A 21,113-nucleotide genomic window follows, 5' to 3' on the forward strand; every position below is an offset into this window, starting at 1 on the left:
AGAGATTTTATTTGGTTGATTTCTCCGTCAGCAGTTTCTTTGTGAATGAACATGAGCAGCATCTCGGCTATTTCCGGTCCTGCGCTCGCGAGTCCCCCGGGGTGTGTTATCAAACAGTAAAACGGTCTGTCTTCTGATCTAATCGAGACGCTGAATTGATGCAAACACTAACCCGGCGTTTTTTTTCTTAACACGCAGCGTGGAAAAACGGCCATGAACATCTCGTAACATCGAAGGAATGTGTTATTAGGACGCAGGTAGAAAACGATTTTTTTATTTAAAAAAAGACTGCAGTGTTTTCACCCTTGCATTGCAGAGTTTACCAATTTACGGTGTAAACTTTTAAAGGGAATAGAGGATTGGGAACAAACAAACAGTCTAAGCAGCTAACTTTCAAAAGCATGCTTGCATTGTGAGTAAATGATTTATTTATTTATTTATTTATTTATTTATTTATTTAGTAATCTTTTTAAAGCTGTTGGAATGTTGCGGTCCGGTGACCCGGTCGGAGGCCGTGAAATGATTATGCGGTTTGCTGAAAAAAAAGACTTAAGCAGCAAGCCACGTAGACCACCGTTCAGAACAATTTCTAGGGTTATCGTTAGGGGTAACAATTTAGCTTTACCCAAATCAGTTCCCCCTTTCAACTGTGTCATTTTCATTTGACTTTAAAACAGGCTACACTGCGTACGGGTTTTTCTTTTTTTTTTCTGGACACAAATATCCTATTCCGTTCCATGAAGCGTGTATAGCGAAGGCCCCGTGGTCACGGATAGTGTTATGTTAATTCTTTCTTCTTTTTTTTCAATGCGAGGCCACTGACCCATCGTAGTTGGTATAACCATGGCCCTTGGGTTATAAAGACAGCAATATACCAAGAATGCGGTAACATGGCAGTGTTAGTGCAATTTCCCGGGCCTTGCTGAAAGCGTGGCACGAGCACAAAAACAGGTAAAAGAAGGGTGTAATGTAGAGGCCAGGGGTGTAGCACAAAATCTATCCCAGGCTTTTTGAGGGCCCTCCCCCCATTCGGGCCCTGGGTAGTCAGTCCCACTCCCCCCCCCCCACTACGACGCCCCTGGTAGAGGCATTAGAGCTGGATGGTGAAGTGGCACCATTTTAGCATGGTTCAGGGGTTAAAACCGCAAATGCGTATTTAAAGATTCGACATCGACGCGTTAAAATCCAGTGGCCTGGCGCACGTAGCCGTTTGGGGCGAGGTACTGAAATGGTTAAGGAGTCTGACGAAAACCAGGCTAATAAACCAGCTAAACATATCCTGAATCTGTAAAGAAAATATTAACAAAAGAAAGGGAGGGATGGTGTGTGTCTATTTTTGTGAAATGTAGACTTCTGTATCTGAAAAACCTGCATCCTTATCTCAAGCTCTTTTATAATGGCAAGGGAGAACGTGTTGACGGATGTTGACAAGTTCAGACCAGGGACAAGAATAAAGATCAGCAGTTGAATCGTGCAAACACACATCCTGTGTGACCTGTTTTTCTTTTTTTTAATGCCCCCTGTGCAGTCAGGACAAAGTGCTACATTTGATCAGGCATTAAGCTGTGTGTGCTCGTATTGGGGGGGGAGTCTGGCATTGTAGTATTTTACCGTTGTTTTGAGACTGGGGTTGACTTACCTCGTGATGAGTCAGTTCATTGGCCAGAACCCAGTGTTGCCAGAATGAATTACACTGAGCCAGGCTAGCCTGGGCAGCCCCCTCGCTCTCTCTCTCACACACACACACACACACACACACACACACAGGCACACACACACACAGGCACACACACACACACGTGCTTCTCCAGGAAACTCTCAGCCCCCCCACAGGAGCTGTCATATGACCTCCATTAGCGCGTGCCGTCTGTGTCATTGTGCCGATACGTTCAGAAAATCGATTAGTGGGTTCGCATAATACACTGATCACACGTGAGTCCTGGCGCCCGATCCGAACGCCGTTCGCTGTCCCCAGACGCATGTCTGGGCCGGGCATTAACGGCCTGCCTGTGTCGGCGTTAGCGAAATGGCTACGGGGTCTGCTGACAGCCACGATGTTCAAGATGTGGAGTCACGGTGAATTCTCGAAGACATAGTATGCTTATTCATACATAGTAGATTCATTCCTCGCGTTGTTAAATCAGCAATGGCCATCATGGTGCTGTTCATTCAATGCTTCAAGGGCTGGTTTGCCACAGCAGTTATCTGTGTATTTTCAGTGAGCTCCATAATGTTTGGGACTAAGAGATACTTCTATTAGTCCCAAACAGGATGGTCAGGTTTCAGTTTGCTGTGAAGTACCTAAAAGAGCATGCAGAGTTCTGGAATAAGGTTTTGTGGACATATGAGATTCACTTGTATCAGAGTGATGGCAAGAGCAATATCTGGAGACCAAAAGGAACTGCCCAAGATCCAAAGCATCCCTTCATCTGTGAAACATGGTGATGGGGGGTGGGCATGTATGGCTGCCACAGGTACTGCCTCGCTTGTCTTAATTGATGAGGTGGCTGCTGATAGCAGCAGGAGGCTTAATTTTGAGGTGTACAGAGGCATCTTATCCGCTTAAGTTCAAGCAAATGCCTCCAAAACTCATCGGATGGCACTTCATCCTACAGCAAGACAGTGATCCCAAACACACTGCTAAAGCAACAAAGGAGTTTTTCACAGCTCAGCTGGAAAATTCTTGACTGGCCAAGTCATTCACCAGATCTGAATCCAATTGAATATGCGTTTCATATGCTGCAGAGGAAAGTTAAGGAAAGTAACCCCTGAAACAAGCAGAAGCTATGTATGGCTGCAGTACAGGCCAGGCGGAGGATCACCAGAGAAGATACTCAGTGTGTCTTGTGGTGTGTGTGAGTCACAGTAAGATGGTGGTGTCAAAGTGCCTCTAAAACACGTATGAAATGTACAAATATTCCAGTAAATTCACTAAATTAACAACAGATATTTCTTATTATTGTGATTTCATCGGGCTCCCTACTTATCCAGAGTCTTCAAGAAAGCCAGATCAACCTTGAAGACCTCAAGTTTGCATGGATGAAACCTTGGTGTGGAGCTCTTTGGTTGACATCGTTGTGCTGTGGAACGTGGACGGGGGGGTGGAGGGGGGGGCGCATGGATGGATCGTCACACGCAGATGTTTCCAGCAGCTTCACGCTTCGCACCGCGGAAAGCTGGCGGACCGCGAGGGATTCGTTTCGGTGGAATTCTTTCTGAGAGATGGAATGCGTCCCTCCAACAAGAAACTCCTCTCAGGAGCGTGGCAGCCCTCTCATGATTACCCGTTGCCGAGACGACCTTAATGCCATTTTTCATACATAGAGAGATTTTCACCACTACTTTCCTCCCCCCAGGCCCCTTTCTCGAAGGGGGGGGGGTGGCGGGGGGCTTCACGCACCGAGCAGATACCCCCAGATGTGTCCTCTTTGACTCCTGCGTATCCTGTCCTCTCATTGATGTTCTCGGTCCTCCTGCCGGGCGTAGGCCTTGCCGCTTCTCTGCCCTTTCTCTGTATGCGTACTCCGCACGTGCTCTTTTAAACGCCGCGCTGGGCTGGACCAATGGGCAGGCGGCGCTCGTGTGCGCGGTGGCGGACCGTGTGGCGGCGGCGGCGGTGGTGATAAGCGCACAGGCCTCAGACTGCTGCTCAGGAGAATATATCGGAGAGAGAGAGAGAGAGAGAGGGCAAGCGAGGCTGAGCCTAGCTCTGGGGCTGGGATAAAGAGACAGAGCTTTTTTCTGAGGTCGGAGAGCATCTCGTACAGAACAGGAACGGGGGATGGCAGAGAAGGGGCGGGGGGGGGGGGGACGGGGGTCTATTTGTCAAAGTGGAATTAGCTGTCAACCTCTGTCCCAGGGAATTAGGGACACAGTGACTGAGAACTTCGCTTTTATTCGAGCTTCGACTTTTTGCCGGTGGGATTTTTCCTCTCGCCGCGGAATATATTTTACGGGGAGCCCTCATCACTCCGCATTAATTCCTAATTCCTCAGTGGTTTTTATTTAGTGTTATTCATCGGTCCTCATGTAAATTATCTGTCCCCCTTTGAGGTCTTCTGTCTGCACTCTTCTGATTTTCAGTCAAGTTTTTTTGTGCCCCTGATGATAAATGTTAACGTCAAAATGTGCATTAATTCTGCCTACTGACAGAAACATTAGGCTCCTTACAGACAGTATTACTGAAAATATGAACTTGAGGCCATAGATGAGCAAGTGTTGTAAGCTGGTTAACTTGCTAGCCCACAAATGTGCTTACTGTACAACACCTGCCTTTCTTTCAGTCCACATTTTCAGAAATCTGCAGCCGATTAATGTAACATTAATTACTGACTTTATAGTCCTATACTGTATGTGTCTTGTACCTTCGTATTGTATGAAGCATTGAAATCTAAAAGGTGTTTTGGGGAGATTTCCAAGAACAAGGAGGAAAACCAGTGATTCACGTTTGGGCAAAACTAAGGACTAAGCAGAGATAACTGGGGATTGAGTCATGGGGCAATGTGTTCTTTACGCCTCTGATAGAGATACTGTATGCTAGTGAGATCACATATATGTGCAACTCATATGATGTTGTTCACCGGGAGCTCAGCTGTGTAAACTGTCCGCTAACATGAAACTTGCAGGGTGCGCTGGCATTCAGCAGGTGCTTGGTCAGCTCATTTCGGGGATGCCCCTTTCTGGAGTTAAAATGTTACATTTTATATACGTGTGTGTATGTTTACTGACATAACTAATCGGTATTATCCATGGTTCATAATTACTAATATTGTAGTTTAGATCATCACAGTAAAGCATGTTGAGCATATGAAAAAGTGCTTTATAAATGCAGTGATTAATTCATTAATTTATTCACAGATGGGAGGGGCCCAGGCTCTCTCTCTCTCTAATGCAAATATAACTTTATTAACCTTATTTGGGAGACCAGTGGACCTAGTGATGATTGGCTGAGTTGAAGGTAAACACCCGGTGATGTGATATGAATGTTATAAATGCTCTGAGGGACTGCCCCTCTGTGTGACCTGGAACACTGTTCCCAAGAGTTCTATCACTTTCAGGACAGGAAACTTGACTTTTTTATTTTGTCCACTGGCCACAGTGGCTGGTGCATCCCAAAATCCATTCAGGCAGTTTCACCGTTTCACCAGACAACTGGATATTCAGAATAGAGCAGGACTTCTGAATGATGGGTGGTTACCTGCTAAAAATCGGCTGGTAGTGTAGACAAACCTATCAGCCGCAAATAAACATTCACCAACATCTGCCTGGTGTTAATTTCTCACCCTTTCCTGTTAAGCAGGAGTAGAATTTCTCAGGGTGTGTCCTACCTCCTACCCCCCTGTCCTCCCTTTAAACAGGTCAGTGAACTTCTACCTCTTACCCCTCTGTCTTCCCTTTTAGCAGGTCAATGAACTCTCTTCCTGTGTCAGCTAACATGTGTGCAGCCTGGCTGTGTAGTGTCATGCTTAAGAAACTGAGCGCTTGCAACTGAGAGGTTGCAGGCTTGGTTCCCGGCTGGCGGCACAGCCGTGGTTTCCGAGGCTGAGCTAGGCACCGCACCTGGTTATTTCAGCAAACATTCAGCCGTTTAAGTTGGCTTGCATGACATAAATATATGCTGTGTAAGTTGCTGTGGACAAAAGCACAAGTGAAATGCCTAAATGTAATGTAACCTTTCAAATTTATACCTGTAGATTAAAAATACAGGGCATATAGAGGGTTTTCACTTTGCCCCTACCGAATTGGAAACTCCAGCTCTGACCTATCACGGATCAGACTTCTGTACACAAAAAATTCAACCCAGTGGTTTTATTGTGTGCTTATTGTGCTTATTAAGTAATTACATTGCTGTCAGAGACCGTAAGGCCACTGCACTTATAAAGGGAATTGGCTTGTAAAACACATTGGCACTAAACTGAAAACTGGTATAGTTTTAGAAAATGGCTTGAATGTTAAAATGCATTGCCTTTTTCCTGCTGCAGTGTATTCGCAAGCAGTACATAATTTGATGGAAAAAAACTTGCATTCTGAGTGTCTAACCTGTGCCCAGTTTACTAGCAATGATATAGCTACCAATTTACCACAACATTTGAGCTTAGCATCTGCTATGTGATTGTAATGACTGCCAAAGCAGTTTGCGACTGCATGTTCCCATCCAAGCCTGTAACTCACTGGATCCTGTTTTCACTAGAATTACTCCACATATTCTCTGAGTGCTGAACCTGATTTTAATGTTTTCTTTAATTGTAGATGAAATTGTTGTCAATTTAATGTTTAATTTTCAGTCATCATGTTCATTTTTATCAAATTAGAAACCATTAGCTGGTGTCGTTTTTCAATATGGTCTTGTGTGGCCTTATCCTGTTAAAACCAAAGTTCTTTTTACTCTTTTGTATTGATTCACAGTTAATTGTCTTTGTCTGTAAATATTTTATAATTGAGTGTGTTTTCCGCATCGTGCCATGGCGATTTATCCTCATAAGGTAGTGAGTGCTGTTGAGTGAATGGAGGCGGGACACATTGGGAGCCCTTTATGCGTGTGTGTAATCAGCATTATGTCCCTGTTTATGTATTTTGCAGCTCATGGGGGGGAGAGGTGAACCTGGCTGGGGACACGTGGCACCGAAACCCGATTTATTTATCGTCTCTGCTCTCAGATGAAACATTTCTAGCGGTTTCAACATTTTCCGTTTTAATGTACAGAAGCCGAGCGAGAGGCAAGAAAGAAATAAAGAAAAAAAAATCAATAGAAGTCCAGGAGGGGTATTAAAGTTACTGCCATCCTCTTACAGCTGAACAGAAAAAAAAGACAATTATCCACCGAGATGACCTTTTCCTTCATAGATGTGACAGGTCCCCTTAAAAAATACACCCTTATCTGAGATTGGAATCTCCAAAGTGCATTATATTTTTTATTTATTTATTTATTTTTCTTTCAATTTTATTTTATTTTTTACTGTTGTTTGCTACCCTCAGGTGAGGGCATTTAAGATGTTAGTTAATGTTACAAATCCTGTGTAAGCACCCACTTTTTTCTTTTAGATATAATGAGTAAAACAAACAAACAAAAAAGATTAAATGAAGTCCAAGGTGAAAGCGCTGAGTTAATTTAATATTTAAACGTGCTTTCTGAAACTTTCGAACGATTGCAAGTGAGGGAGGATAAGTTTACATTCAAAACTCCAAGCAATGTGTTACCTCCACAATTTTTTTACTCGTGTCCATATTTATAATGGCCAGTTGTTCCCTTGGCAACAGCGTTGTCTGTCACTCCGGGAGGTAGAGAAATGGCGGTTCCATGAGGCTTCCCGCCATTTTGTTAATGCTCTCTGCAGCCTGCCACCTGAGGTGCACAGTGACTGTACAGGAGGAGGCCCCCGCACTGTACCCCAGGGGTGTCCTGTCTTACTCGAAAAGGGCCATTGTGGGTGCAGTTTTCTGTCCCAGCCCAGCGGTAAGACACTACTTACTATACTTATCGAGGCCGTGATCGAAGACCACGATTAGTTAATTAGTCGAAACGGTTCTCGTGGCGCTGGGCTAAGGCAAAAACCCACACCGGCCCTTTTCGGGTAGGATTGGCCACCCCTGCTATAGTCTGTGCAGGCAGGTGCCTGACTGACCAGAGGTGGCGCTCTTGTGCAATAAGGCAGAGAATACACTGCTGTCTACTGCATCCCTCCCTCCCTGGGGCACATGTCCGAATCTGCGCACTTGTCTACTATTGAGTATAGTTGCCGAGTACGCTGAACAAGAGCGTTTTTAAGTCTGCAAAATTTTCTGTAAATCTAGTGTACTTAAAATCCTGGGATGATATACGTATTTCAGGGGTTTCGCTGAGTATATTCAGGAGCATACTTTTCAGTGGGCCCTGATTGGCTGGGATGTGAAATCCGGACCACTGTGTCTTAGTAGACTGGTGTTGTTGGACGTGCCACCCTGGAGGACACAAGCTATTTTTAAAAAGCTAACAAAGTGTTTCCTGTTTCTCATCTGAAGGTAATTCCTTGGCATACAGTGGCTGCTGCTTCCTCGATATGTGCTTGAATTGATACGATGTTATGTGATGAATTACGTACATCAGAAAACCTTCAGTGGGGGTCTCGCTAAAAATAGCAGAGCATTAATGGGACATAAATCTTAATACCGTACGCGATGTGTAATGGAATAAAAAAATAAGACCCAGGGACTTCTATCAATCCTCTCTTCCTGTTCTGAAGCCGTCAAAGCCAAATGCTCATTTCTTATTTTCCTAATTATGGGGGGATCTCGCTGTCTCCCATTGTTTGCAGAGGGACTGCTGCAGACCTGATCGTGTTAAGTGTGAGCTTGATTGATGACTACAACTCTAAACGCCTCCCCCGTGGTATATTTTGTGGCATAAATATAGACAGAGACTGACTGTAAAAAGCCGACAGAACTGAAGGCATTATTGTATTTGTAGTTTTTTGCCTCTTTTTCACAACCACAGCTACACTGAGGGTGACGGTGATGGTGAGTGGTGGGGAAGGTGTTGACAGTGTTGGTAATGATCGTGACGATGGTTACTATGGAGACGATGACAGATGACGACAAAAATGGTGATGATAACCATAAAATGCACACTGACAGTGGGACTACCTGTAGCACGTAATCAAAATCGGCTGACAATCGTGTAATCACCGTTGTATTCTACTGATTCCCATTTTCATTATTATTGTCTACACAGTAGTGTGAACTGTCTACACAATAGTGTGAAATTATCACTAGAAACAAAATGTAATTTCACACTATGTTTATTCAAAGAGTCTCATTGGAACCTTCATGACTGTTCCAGTGACCCAGCCAGGTGACTGAAATTATTAGGTTTCTTTTACCTTTAAGTTGCAAAATACTGGGCTGTTTTGCTGTCATTTGTGATTTTAAAATGTCTACAACTTCCGTTTCATTAATAGTTTTACTTGGCCAGATGTACCTTTTTCATACGGGACTTATTCTGCAACATAAAATTTACAAACCTAACACACACACGCATCAGAAAAATGCACTGTATTGACCAGTAATATCAATGGCAAAAATGTCCTTATTCTGAATTGTGTGTGTCACAAAATAATATAAATCAATAAATAAATAAATAACTTTTATTTGTATAGCGCCCCCTTATGTCCAAGATTGTTGAACAGAGAGCGTGGATACATATACATAAAAGGATAAAACAACCATGAATACATTGACATAGCTAGTCATATACACTGGTACTGTATAACTTGTGCTAACACAAATCCTATATTCCCCTGTGTGTGTGTGTGTGTGTGTGTATGCATGTATGTGGCCATATTTATGTGTGTGCATGTATGCATATATATGCGTGTGTGTGATATAGATACAGGATATGCTTTCAGGGGGCACTAACTGTAGTGCTTACGTAGAGGCAGCAGGGGGAGTGAGTTGCCCACACTCGGCTACATGCACACAGAGACAGTGCCCTCTTCTGGCCAGGCTAGGAAATACATCCACAGCCTCTGGCGCTGCAGGGGGGGGCAGAAAGTGCACTGGAGTCCCATGGTCTGAAATAGAAGCAGGGGTTGTTCAGCTAGCGCACACTTTTAAATCTGTATCAAAATAGAGGGAGAGGAGAGGAGGGAGGGAGAGGGAGAGAGAGAGAGAGAGAGAGAGACAGATAGAGGGAGGGAGAGGGGGAGAGAGAGGGAGAGAGAGAGAGACAGAGAGTGCAGGCCTGCTAACTGCCGTGGTGAGACGGTGCTCAGCATGGCGTCGTGGTTGAGACCTCGCGATGCCGCGCGCCTCACACTGTGCGACTGCAGCTGCTCGGCGCTCTTATGTGGCAGTTTGCTCCCTTGTGTGGCGGTAATACGCCGATAAGTCTACGTCAGAAGGCCAAATAAATTAGCCGTGGAAAAAGACATTCCGTTTATTTAGATCTGGCGACGTAAGTTCCCCCCCCAAAAAAAGAATATCCTCGGCACTCCTTTTCTGGGGCTTTGAGTGGTTGCCTAGTACTCACTGATCTGGTCATGTGACAGTACTACGGCCTACTTGAAACTGCCATGGAGGAAGTAAGAGGCTATCGGGTCCGTTTTTGGTCAAGAGAAACGTGAACAGCTCTTGTTTCATTTAAATGTGTAGAGCCCACCATCTGGTCTTTATCGCGTGTTTATCTTTGATTTCGCTCTTTGCTAAAGCAGCAACTCAGTGTGAAGTGTTTTCTTCCATTCAGCATTTCCTGTCTGGATTGTTACATTAAAGGATCTGAGTTTTTTCAGTTAAGACGGGAGTAAAGATGAAAATCATTTGGTTCTTTCTTGCTGGAATATAAATATTAAAATATGTGACTCAAAATCAGAACAACTGCACATAGGCAAATTCACATCGTTGTGTTACACTGGGCTTTAGCCGTTAGTCTGGGAAGATGAAACGAAACCAGTCAGCGCCATTTTGAGGATTCGCAAACTTGTGTTATGAATCCTCTCGCTGTCCGTGTCCACCACCAGCCGAGATAAGTCTTCTGTGCTCTGTATTAGCAATAACTGTAGGATGCACCTTTACATTGCAGCAAATCTTAAGAATTGCACCGTGCAATAAACATAACTCACAAGTGTACACACGAACATTTATTAATTTACCAGAAGCTACATATTAATCACCTTTCTGCCGGTCGTAAAGAGATCGCAGTTCTATTTCCACGATTCATGGGGAGCAGCGGCGGTAATCACACTTCTGCCCGCGCGCTGTATACGGCTGGATGACATCATATATAATACAGCTAATCTATTGATGCTTCTTTCCATCGCGCGACCTCCATGCGTTACGACCGTTTTTTTTTCTTCTTCTTTTTTTTTTTCCTCCCTCCCCTCCTCGGTAACGCGCGCGTTCTGTTACTTGCGCTAATCTGCGTGACCCTGACACCGATGATTACGGGGAATATGGATAGTTGGCGACGCGGGGCCGAGGGTGCGGGAGGGCGTCGGCGGCGCGGCGGCAGTCGCACCGGGCCCCGCGCGGTCATTAGGGAAGCGAAGCAGGCCAAGGGAGCCGGCTGGAGCCTCGCATACATCACTCTGTTTATCGCCTCTCCCTCTAATTGAACGGTTGATCACAGAATGATACCCCCATGTGCTGCCCCCCCCAATCCCCCCTGCCACCCGCCACCCCATCCGGCTGCCATTGGCTGCCGTCTTCCCCAACCCCCCCCCCCCACCCCTGCCCAGCCCCACCGGCTCTGAAAACCGCTTCCATTAATGTGACAAGCCTCCCAAGATGGATTACCCTTGGCCATATTGCCCATCTCCTCCAATCAAGAACTACCCGTGTAAATTGATTGTTCTAATTTGCTCTCTTTATTATTATAATATCAGGACAAAATAACACACACAGCTCACTGTCAGCTCGGCGCAAATCAACCATTAGTTATGGGAGGGCGGCCCGATCGCCGCTTCCCAGCCAGTTGAGACAATGGATGCGAGCGCTCGTCCTAATCAGGTCTGCAAACTGTCCTCCATCTCGGTGATGTAGCATCTAATTATCTCCACTTCAGCGCATCACAGAATGAAAAGGATGAGCATCGATTTCGTTTTTTTTTTTTCTTCTTTCCGCTCTGTGTCGTATTCCGTCGTCCGTCCGGAGCTGGGGCCCCATCTGAATATGGGTGGGGGTGGGGGGGGGGGGTGGGGGTGGGGGCGGTGATATCAATCCAAATTACACAAATAAGCATAGAATTAATGAACTTTATAGTAATTACTTGAAGTCAATTATAAACCTAAAAAATATATATCTGTCTCCACTCTGTTATATGGTTAGTTAATTTATGCTACTTTGTATCTGCCTATATTAATTTCTGTTTTTAATAAGTAGCATAAGGCATAATTCATAAATTCAATATATGTAAAATTAAAAAACTGAAATTATTTTTTACCAATAATGATAATTATTTAATTTTAAAGTCTCAGTTGACAATTAGTGTATTTAACACCATTTTTTAAAATATATATTGTTATATTGTGTACTTAACAATGTCCTGTGCAATTTGCCCAATATTGTAGAATGATAGGATTAAGTGGAATCTTTTTTTTTTTTTTTTTGCTATATTAGACATAGGCCTAGTGCTATTCTTTGTTCTTTACCACCGTCTGTGAGAGCTGCTTTGAAATTGCTGGTTACATCACACCAATAACATTGAGAGTTATTATTCTCTCCTATATTATTGGTGGGCAATATTATCTTGAGCAACATATAATAATCTCATCTTGCTGGGACCCTAATGCAGGTTAAATGGTGTCTTGTAAGTCTGATAAACGCTATGGCACGTCCCGCTTCACACATTAAGCAGTCCTGCTTACTCAGCAGAAGTGCGAAACGCGCGAAGGCGGATAGGCGGTTGGCGGCTACACCGCATGCAAATTACCGCCGGCAGCTCGCGGTAATGTATCCCCGAAGCCCGCGCGCGAGCCGGCTCCAGTGACGTCCATTTCGGGGAAACTGCAGTTTCGTCATTTCGTGATCAATCCCTGAGCGTTTTTATTACCGCATCAGGGGCGCCGTTAAGGGCGCGCAACATGTTTTTTTTTTTTTTTTTCAATAGGGTCAGCCCTGCGTAAATGGACCACAGTATAGAAGGGTTTAGTGTGGGTGGAACAAACCACATCTTCTTTTCCCATTATATGATTGACTTTCTTTTACATTTTTAGTGCTAATGTTTTTTTTTTACGAAGTGTTACTTCATGTATTTTCATTTAGTAATTAGCTGAACTTGACTAATGCATTGAGAAGTCTGTACAGAGAAAGGCCATGTGAGAGAGAGCAAAAGGGAGAGAAAATATGTGAGTTGGAGAAAGAGAGCAGGTATAGGTGTATTTGTGTGTGAGAGAAAGAATAGGTGTGAGAGAGTGAAAGGGAGAGAGAATGTGTGAGAGAAAGAGAGTGTCAGAGGTGTGTGTGAGAGAGAGAGAGAGGTGGGGGGGATCTGAGAGGGAGAATGTGTGCTTGTGTGTGTATAATTGAGAAGGCGGGGGGTGGGGTGAGGTAGAGAGAGACATAATTAAATTCTGAACAGTCTTTTGTGTTTAGATGTTTCTCTGTGCGTCTGATGGCCTCTGGTGCTGGAGTACATGGAAGAGATCCATCCACTCACTCTCCCCCAGCAGGGCCTAATGTGACCTTGAGCCCTACAGGAGAAGTATGCTGCAGACTGCCACTAGTATCCCCCCCAACCCCCCCCCCCCCTCGCCCCCCCACCTCAACCCCCCAACCCCTGCTGTTATCATTTCATCAACCCCATCCTGGTTCTGTCTGACCTTGAGTGCCAGATTTTCAATCACAAGGAAAGCGCTTTTTTTTTTTCTTTTTTACTGTTCGTTCCGTTTTTTTGTTGTTGTTGTTGTTTAGTTTTTTTCTCTCCCTAGGACAGCCTGTTTCACATGTCTTCTTTGACTAGCACTGACTAAGACAGTGGGATGTAGTAGCCTTTTTTTTTTTTTACATTCATACAGGGATTAGCCAAATTGAAATCCCAGACCAGGGCATCAGTGAATCACCTTAATGTACTGCTGTAAGCCCTCCCCAGAAACAACAGCTCGCAAGTGAGCAAAAAAAAAAAAAAAAGAAGCTATAAATTTAAGTTATGAGTCACTTCAAATATTATCAGCTTAATCATCTTGACTCTATTACTGTACTTCAAACCAAATTTTCAGGTGCACCTTGATTTCTAATCTGATAGAATGAATAAGAAAAATCCTCGATGAAGCTGTTCTCTACCCAACTGCCTTTGCCAGTCTCCTGCTATGAAGGGTACGTTTGGCACCAAATTCATTCAGCCCTCGCGCATGTGACCGACAGTATATCTTTTTAATCATACCGCGTTCTGGCAGAGACGAGACTCTCGTGTAGACGCTCGAAAAAAAAACCTCTTTAGCGGTTTGATCCTTGACTGCATATGGCGCCAATTAACATCGCTGGCATCCGAGGTGCCAACGCTTTAGCTTCTGCATGCTTTTTTACATTTCTTTTTTTTTTTTTTTTTTTTTTTTAGTGAGAGAGGCAGAAGGATAGGAGGAGAGAGTGAGTGAGAGAGAGAGAGGGAGAGTTAGGCAGAGAGAGAGAGGCAGAGAGAGAGTGAGTGAGAGAGAGAGGCAGAGAGAGGGAGAGTTAGGCAGAGAGAGAGAGAGGAGGAGTGAGAGAGAGAGGAGAGGAGAGGAGAGTAGGAGAGATAGGCAGGAGATGAGAGAGGGAGAGAGAGAGGAATCAGGCAGAGAGAGAGAGAGAGAGAGGGAGAGTTAGGCAGAGAGAGAGAGAGAGAGGGAGAGAGAGGCAGAGAGAGAGAGTGTATATGTATGTGTGTATATGTATGTATATATATATATGTATGTGTGTGTATGTGTGCATGTATATAATATAATTAGTTTAATTCAGTTAATAGATAAGTATTATGTTCCTATCATTTGTGCTGTTATCATTGATGCTGCTTGTCTTCTTTTTCCTTTTGATTATATATTCTTACTTAGTTGATTGCTGTTGTCACTACGCTTTGGCAATATGTATTTTTAAATATGTCATGCCAATAAAGCATTTGAATTTGAATTTGAATTTGAATTTGAGAGAGAGAGAGAGGGAGAGAGAGGCAGAGAGAGAGAGAGAGAGAGAGAGAGGAGAGTGAGAGAGAGAGAGGGAGAGTTAGGCAGAGAGAGAGAGAGAGAGGGAGAGTTAGGCAGAGAGAGAGAGAGAGAGGGAGAGAGAGGCAGAGACAGAGAGAGAGAGAGAGAGAGAGAGAGTGAGAGTGAGAGAGAGAGAGGGAGAGTTAGGCAGAGAGAGAGAGGGAGAGTGAGAGAGAGAGAGAGAGAGAGAGAGAGAGATAGAGAGTGAGTGAGAGAGAGGGAGAGAGAGAGAGGGAGAGTTAGGCAGAGAGAGAGAGAGAGAGGGAGAGTTAGGCAGAGAGAGAGAGAAAGAGAGGCAGAGTGAGGGAGAGAGAGGCAGAGAGAGAGAGGGAGAGAGAGAGAGAGAGAGGCAAGTGAGGAAAGGGCGAATAAACATTACGACTCTGCGCCGAGGCCAGAGATAAACTCGGAGGATGTGCTGATGCAGCCGCTCTTCCTCGCCCCCCAGCTGCACACTTTTAAAACTCCGCCTTCCCTCCGTTTCCTCAGATTTATGCGCTCGCGCCCGCCGCTCGGCGACGCCATTACAAGTCGGAGTTTATTGGGAAACGGTTACATTATGCGAAGTGTCTAACAAATTGCTTATGCCCCTGTAATTGGGTTACAACAGCCGCTCGCTCCCATCGGTGAGATTAGGCAGGCTAGGATCCCGCCCACCGCCCCACACCGCCGGTAATTCTATTTGTCTTGCCTCAGTCTCTCTCCCCTAACAACATGTCTCACACTGTCTCCTTGCCAGATGTCTGTTGGTGAAGCAGGCTTGTTTTTTTGGCCCCTGACAATGCAATTACAGGCCCGCCAATTGCACTGCCTGCGCATTGAGTACCTCCCCTCCCCGCCCCCCCCCCTCCGCCCCCACCCCCACCCCCCCCACGAATGAGCCTGATTGATGGCCGGCCCCACCAATCCGCCGGGGTTATTTCCAGTGTGTGATTGGAGGAGGCGGGTGGAACTTCCTGGCTGCTGTGCTTCTCGAACTGTCCCTCCTCGCTACACTCCCTTCCCCCACGCCCCCTCATCATTGCTGCAGATTAACGCCAGTTTACACTGGGGGGGGGGGGGGGGAGGGGGTGGGTGAGGGGTGATGGTATGGGTGATGGGTGGAGTTGTGAGGTTCAGCCAACTACTTGAGGTTCACCTGAATCCCCATTGGCCTCAAAGACATTTTGGCATTCACCATACAGACTTAACCGTACAAAAAAAAATTAAATACAGATTACAGGAGAGAATCGTTACCTGAGTAGAGAGATGTTCTCACCTGCTGGTGTGTGATTAAATGTTGTGTGAAGCGTGTGGTCAGATGCATTGGATGCAGACATTCGTTTTGCGGGTTGTCCACTTTTTGAGGAGGTAAAATTATACCCAAATATCGTTTCAGTAATATTTGACCAGCCAGCGTAAAAAAAGGAACACAGTTCTGTAAAAGACGAGCACACCTATAAATTTACACCTTAACACTGGTCTCATAGCAATTATAACGCACGATCATCAAATTTTATTTTAATTCCTGCGGTTGGCATAGGCCCCGGTGCAGAGCAGTTTTACATAGCTTTCATTTTTTTATTACGTGTTTATGCAGCTGTTGGCTTATTTACTGAAGTGGCTCACTGTGTGAAGTGCTTTGCCTAACAATGCAGCAACAGTCTTCTAACCTGAGATGTGAGACCTAACCAGGAAGTCTCCACCGTTCCCAGAACACCTCGCAAGCCAGCAGTCGGTCGGCTAAAAAAAAAAAAACCTTGAGACCCCACTGCAGAGCTGCAATAACCCGATATTGGTTCCATCTGTAATAAATGGGGAAAATGGATGGCTTGTCGAAGTGAAAATAGCAGGGACCACTTCTTAGTCAAACAGACCGGGGGAAAAAAAAAAAAAAACCTGTCTAATTTTGACCCAGATAAATTGAAATGCAGAAGGCGCTGTACGGCACTGAGCCTCTCTGACACCTACTCTGCTTCCACAGCCCTTCTGTAATTAGGCAGCGGTGGAAAAAGATATAATATATGAGTCTAATCTCATTAATGAAATCCGTCCTCTTGCACAAAAGTAATTTTGAGAGGAGAACCGTTGGAGCATTTTGATAATGGTTTAATCCTTTATCGCACCCTGCTGACTGAGATTATCCGACAAAGTAATGGTTAATCAATAGAGACTTAAGTTGTCAGGTGAAACATATAACGCACTAAAAGGGATTGATTGGACAAATTTTCTCTCTTTATGAGAAAGTCTATACTAACAGTGGCAGCGTTAGATTGGTGTGTGGAGGCTTGTTCCTGTGTTCCTGTTCGGGCTAAATTGCGGTCTGAAGGTTGGGTGGTTGGGGGTGGGGGTGGGTGGGGGGTGGTAGCAGTCTGTCAAACGGGAAAGGAAAGAAAAAAAAAATAAATAAATAAATAAACAAGCGAAGGAACTGCTGACCCGCGCGTCTCTTTTGACATTGACCTAATTAAAGTCGCCTGCCGGACCCCTGCGTCCAGCCCCATGCAAAGCAGAATGTTTTAAATGTAAATTAAATGAACGGAGATCTCCAGGTTTCGCCCTCGAAAAAGGCCATGGAGGTGCAAGGGACAGGACGACCGGTCCCTGGCCCCTCCCTCATTAGAATGATCACAGTTACTCAGCTCATTCTCTACCCTTAATAACATAAATTATTTACAAAATACCGATTAAAAAAAAAAATATATATATATATATATGTAAATCTATCATAAATATATATGTGGTATATGAAAATTAGGCTTTCATTATTGGCAGTATGTCAAGAAGTATGCTGGTACAAACATATGTTATTTTATTTTCTGTCATTTCTGTTATGTTACACGCAAAGGATATATAATCTATACATTACATTACATTACATTACTATATAATATGATCATTATGAAATTGTGTCTATTTATAAAATAGAAATGCATGTTTTTGATATGTTGTATACATACCTACCGAGGTAAGGAATAGTGTGTTGTCATATCCAAGTAGTACAACAACCATAGTCGGATATTTCTAGTTCTTAAAGGTTTAGTGAAAGAACACAAATGTTACTTCCTTCCTCTTCTTCAAACTAGAGTTAAATCACAGATAAACTTTGTGTCTTTTTCAATATCTCTGCCTGAGTTGCCTCAGTACATGTTGTAAATCCATTTTTTTTTTTTGCAGTAAAAGCACTTTTATCCCCCGCCCTCCTCTGTGATCCTTAAGGGACCTGTTTTTTCTGACCCATTTTTTTGGTTAACCATAGCAACCAGATATATCCACCTCGCTGTTATGATACCTGGAGGGGACGTGACCCCTGACCCCCCGGCCCCCCCCCAGAGATGTCATTCTCAGCGAGCCAATTACATTTTAAAGGAGTGCTCGTCTGAATGCCACACGCGCGAAATCGGGGAGCAAGCTGGCAAAAATCTGGCAGCTGGTACACCCCCCACCCCCACCCCCACCCCCCTGCCGAGAGGACCCTTCTCTGTCATGTCTGTGACACTTTAAACGTCCGCGCGGACCAGTGTGCCTTCAGACCGCTGAAGAGGAGCACTTTAAATAGTCTGACCCCTTTCTCCACCGGTGACCCCCATGTGTTTCTCCTGAATGGGAGGGAATTGTCTCTTGAAAAAGCCAGATGGCACTCTGGTCATGTCGCCAAGACGAGGAGGACGTGCCCATGCGCCGCGTGCTTTTGTGTTCCAGCCCGACCGCACCTCAGAGGGGTTGGATGTGGGAGGGGCGAAGGGGGTTGTGAACTGCTTGTCGCCACTTCCTGGAGTTCGTCTACTTAGACTTCATAAAATAGAAGAAGAAGAAGGAGGAGCAGGAGGAAGGGAAAAAGCGTCGTTTTATTTGTCATTGTCTCATTTGGCGGGAAGGCGTGTGGTCATGTGCTTGCCCGAGAGCGGCTCAGGGGCGGCCTGTAGCGCCTCCTGTGTTTTTCACGGGAAGTGTCAGGGAGACTCATTTTGTGGTGAAAGAGTGAAGCTGGCAACCCCTCTGTGTCTGCGGCTGACTCTGTCTCCTACAAAACAATTTATATTTAAATGTTGTTCAATTTGGATTTGCGCTAGAAAACGTGTAATGGTGACTCAGTCAAGTTTAATCCAATTTCACATGATTGTGAACATAACTGGGATTGTGTGGTTTGTTAAAGAAAATGAAGCGCTATTAGATAGTAATTCAACAAGTTCAAAAACAAATATCACCATAGGCTCTTAAAAAATAGCATAGCTGTAGATTAAGAGATTACAACAAAATATATTAGACATACAGCACAGTTTAATCCGGGCTCTTTAAACATTATATAGTTTAGAGGAATGTTTTGAATGACTTTGGGACCATCCAGGTAGCAGGTCCTGCTAACCTACTAGTACCTGGTTGTGGTGGTGTGGTCCACAGTCTTGAATGGAGTGCCTGGGAGACTGGTGGGTAGAACTGTAAATTGGTGTTACTGAGGAAGGTAGGGTTTTTATTATTTATTGTTATTTGGCTGTATATTTCCCGCCTCAAGCGGGACATAGCAACTCCAGTGGCCAATAGGGAGCCTGCCAGAAGGTTGCAGGTTCATTTCCCAAGTCAGATGCTGCCATTGTACCCTTGAACCAGGTGGATACCTGGAATTGCTTCAGTATAAATATTTATTTTAAAATTTATTGACATTTGTGAAACTGAGAAAGATGTGTAAGTCGCTCTGGATAACCATGTCTGCTAAATGCCCATAATTGTAATTGTAATGTCTGCCACAACAATGGCAGGTAGCTGCATGTATTCATGCAGGCCTGTGTCTCAGTCTGCACTCTTCCAGTATGGTTGGGTGTCCCAAAAAGTGAGAGAAAGTTTTCAAAAAAAGTAAAAAAAAAAATAAAAAAAACTTAGCTAAAAAGTTCCTGGGATAATCTTAATCAGTATTTGATCAACTCAATGGCAAATTCGCTCAATTGGCTTTTTCATTTGATAGTCAACATTTAGCTAATTGCCGTTGCCACAAATGAGGCATTTGTAAACATAAGATGTGGAAAAGGACATTAAATGGGGGGCTTTGTGAAATTTTATCTTTTCCATCCATACATCTTAAATGGCTTGTGTTGCAAAATGTAGCCATCCCACAAAATGCATGTTTCTGCTTTTAGAAAACTGTTTTCAGCCGTCTGAACAAATATAAGTACTTTTCCTTTCGTGTTTTTCCTCAGCGCATTATCCTGCATCTCTGTTAATGGGGCTTAAGCCTTGTTTTTGTATTCTCCCCATCTTTTCAGTACATGGTTATGGCAAGAAACAGATCATGTAGTACAATTATGTAATGTGGAGTACACAATCATTATTATCCAGTGAGCGACTTCTTCTCCAAAATGAAATCGGGCCATTGCAGAGTGCTCTGTACAAAGCTGGTCTTACCTGACCAGATGCCTAACCTCAATCAGAATTCATAAATTCCCTTTATTATAATAAAATGTCCAGTGTTAATTCAACTCTAAACAGATTTTTATATGAGTCCACTCTGGCCGTAGTGGACTCATATAAACTTGGTAAGAGCTGATTTTAACACTGGGCATATCACTGTATGAGCATCAACGAATATGCTTTGCAAAAAAAGAATAAACTCGGTTCAACATATGAAATATGATAATGATAATCATATAATAACGGTTACCTTTTGAGTGTGTTCTCAAGAGTAATCAACAGCGAATGTTCAATTTGAGGGCCCTTAATATGACCGCTGTGCCACGAGAATCGGCTTTTTTTTTGGGGGGGGGGGCACAAAAGGTCCGGCGCGGGTCCACGTCCTTGAGGGCCTTAAACGCAGGGCGGTGCCAATAACAAAACAGCCCCGACCTCCGAGCTATCGCTTTCCCGAGATTAGGGCAATTTCCTATGCAAATCCCACTCGTTATTGTTGCGGCCTCGTTAATCTCGCCCCCAGAGCCTTTGACAAACCCCCTGTCTGATTGATTGGCCCCTGACAGCTCCAATGTGTGTGTGTTTGCGCAGATTGACATAATCATTAAAGGGTGGGCGGACCCGGAGCCCCGCGGATTTATTCCGAGGAATCCGCCTCCTTTGCTCAACAGCTGAGCTTTCGCTCTCGCGCACAAAAGAGGCAGGCCCTCTCGCTCATCCGCGCGGGCATTAATCATCCTGAAGTTAATTGGTGTGGGCTTTAAGCAAATTTTCCGACGGCATCCTAAGTCACGGCGATGGTGACTGCTGACCCGCTGTCATACCGTGCCTATTGATTAAACGGAAGCGGCTCGCGATTCTGATCGCACGTAAACCTCACACAGAACGGTTTCCGCCATCAGTAGGCTATCCAGGATAGATGGAGGGTAAATATTTCGGCCTGGAGAGAGCAGTTCGTATTGATTTTTTTATTTATTTATTTATTTATTTATTTATTTATTTATTTTTACTCCTTTACCAAATTTGTCCTTATTTCTGCATACCCATATTTTTTGTTTGTTTACTATCCACCTAAAAAAATAACCCATT

General features: G+C 44.4%; 1 protein-coding gene across 23 annotated transcripts in view; it reads left to right on the forward strand.

Annotated features, from left to right (window-relative positions):
• Positions 1-21,113, forward strand: part of LOC135243619 (T-cell leukemia homeobox protein 1-like) — a 96,666-nt gene continuing 75,553 nt past the window's right edge. For 10 of the 23 annotated variants that reach the window (XR_010326705.1, XR_010326706.1, XR_010326703.1 and 7 more), the window contains exon 1: positions 110-257. The gene's annotated coding sequence lies outside the window, so the exon portion shown is untranslated. The other 13 variants (XR_010326723.1, XR_010326725.1, XR_010326743.1 and 10 more) reach the window with 8 other exon arrangements.

Source organism: Anguilla rostrata, chromosome 2, assembly GCF_018555375.3.
Source record: "Anguilla rostrata isolate EN2019 chromosome 2, ASM1855537v3, whole genome shotgun sequence".
Taxonomy (NCBI): Eukaryota; Metazoa; Chordata; class Actinopteri; order Anguilliformes; family Anguillidae; genus Anguilla; species Anguilla rostrata.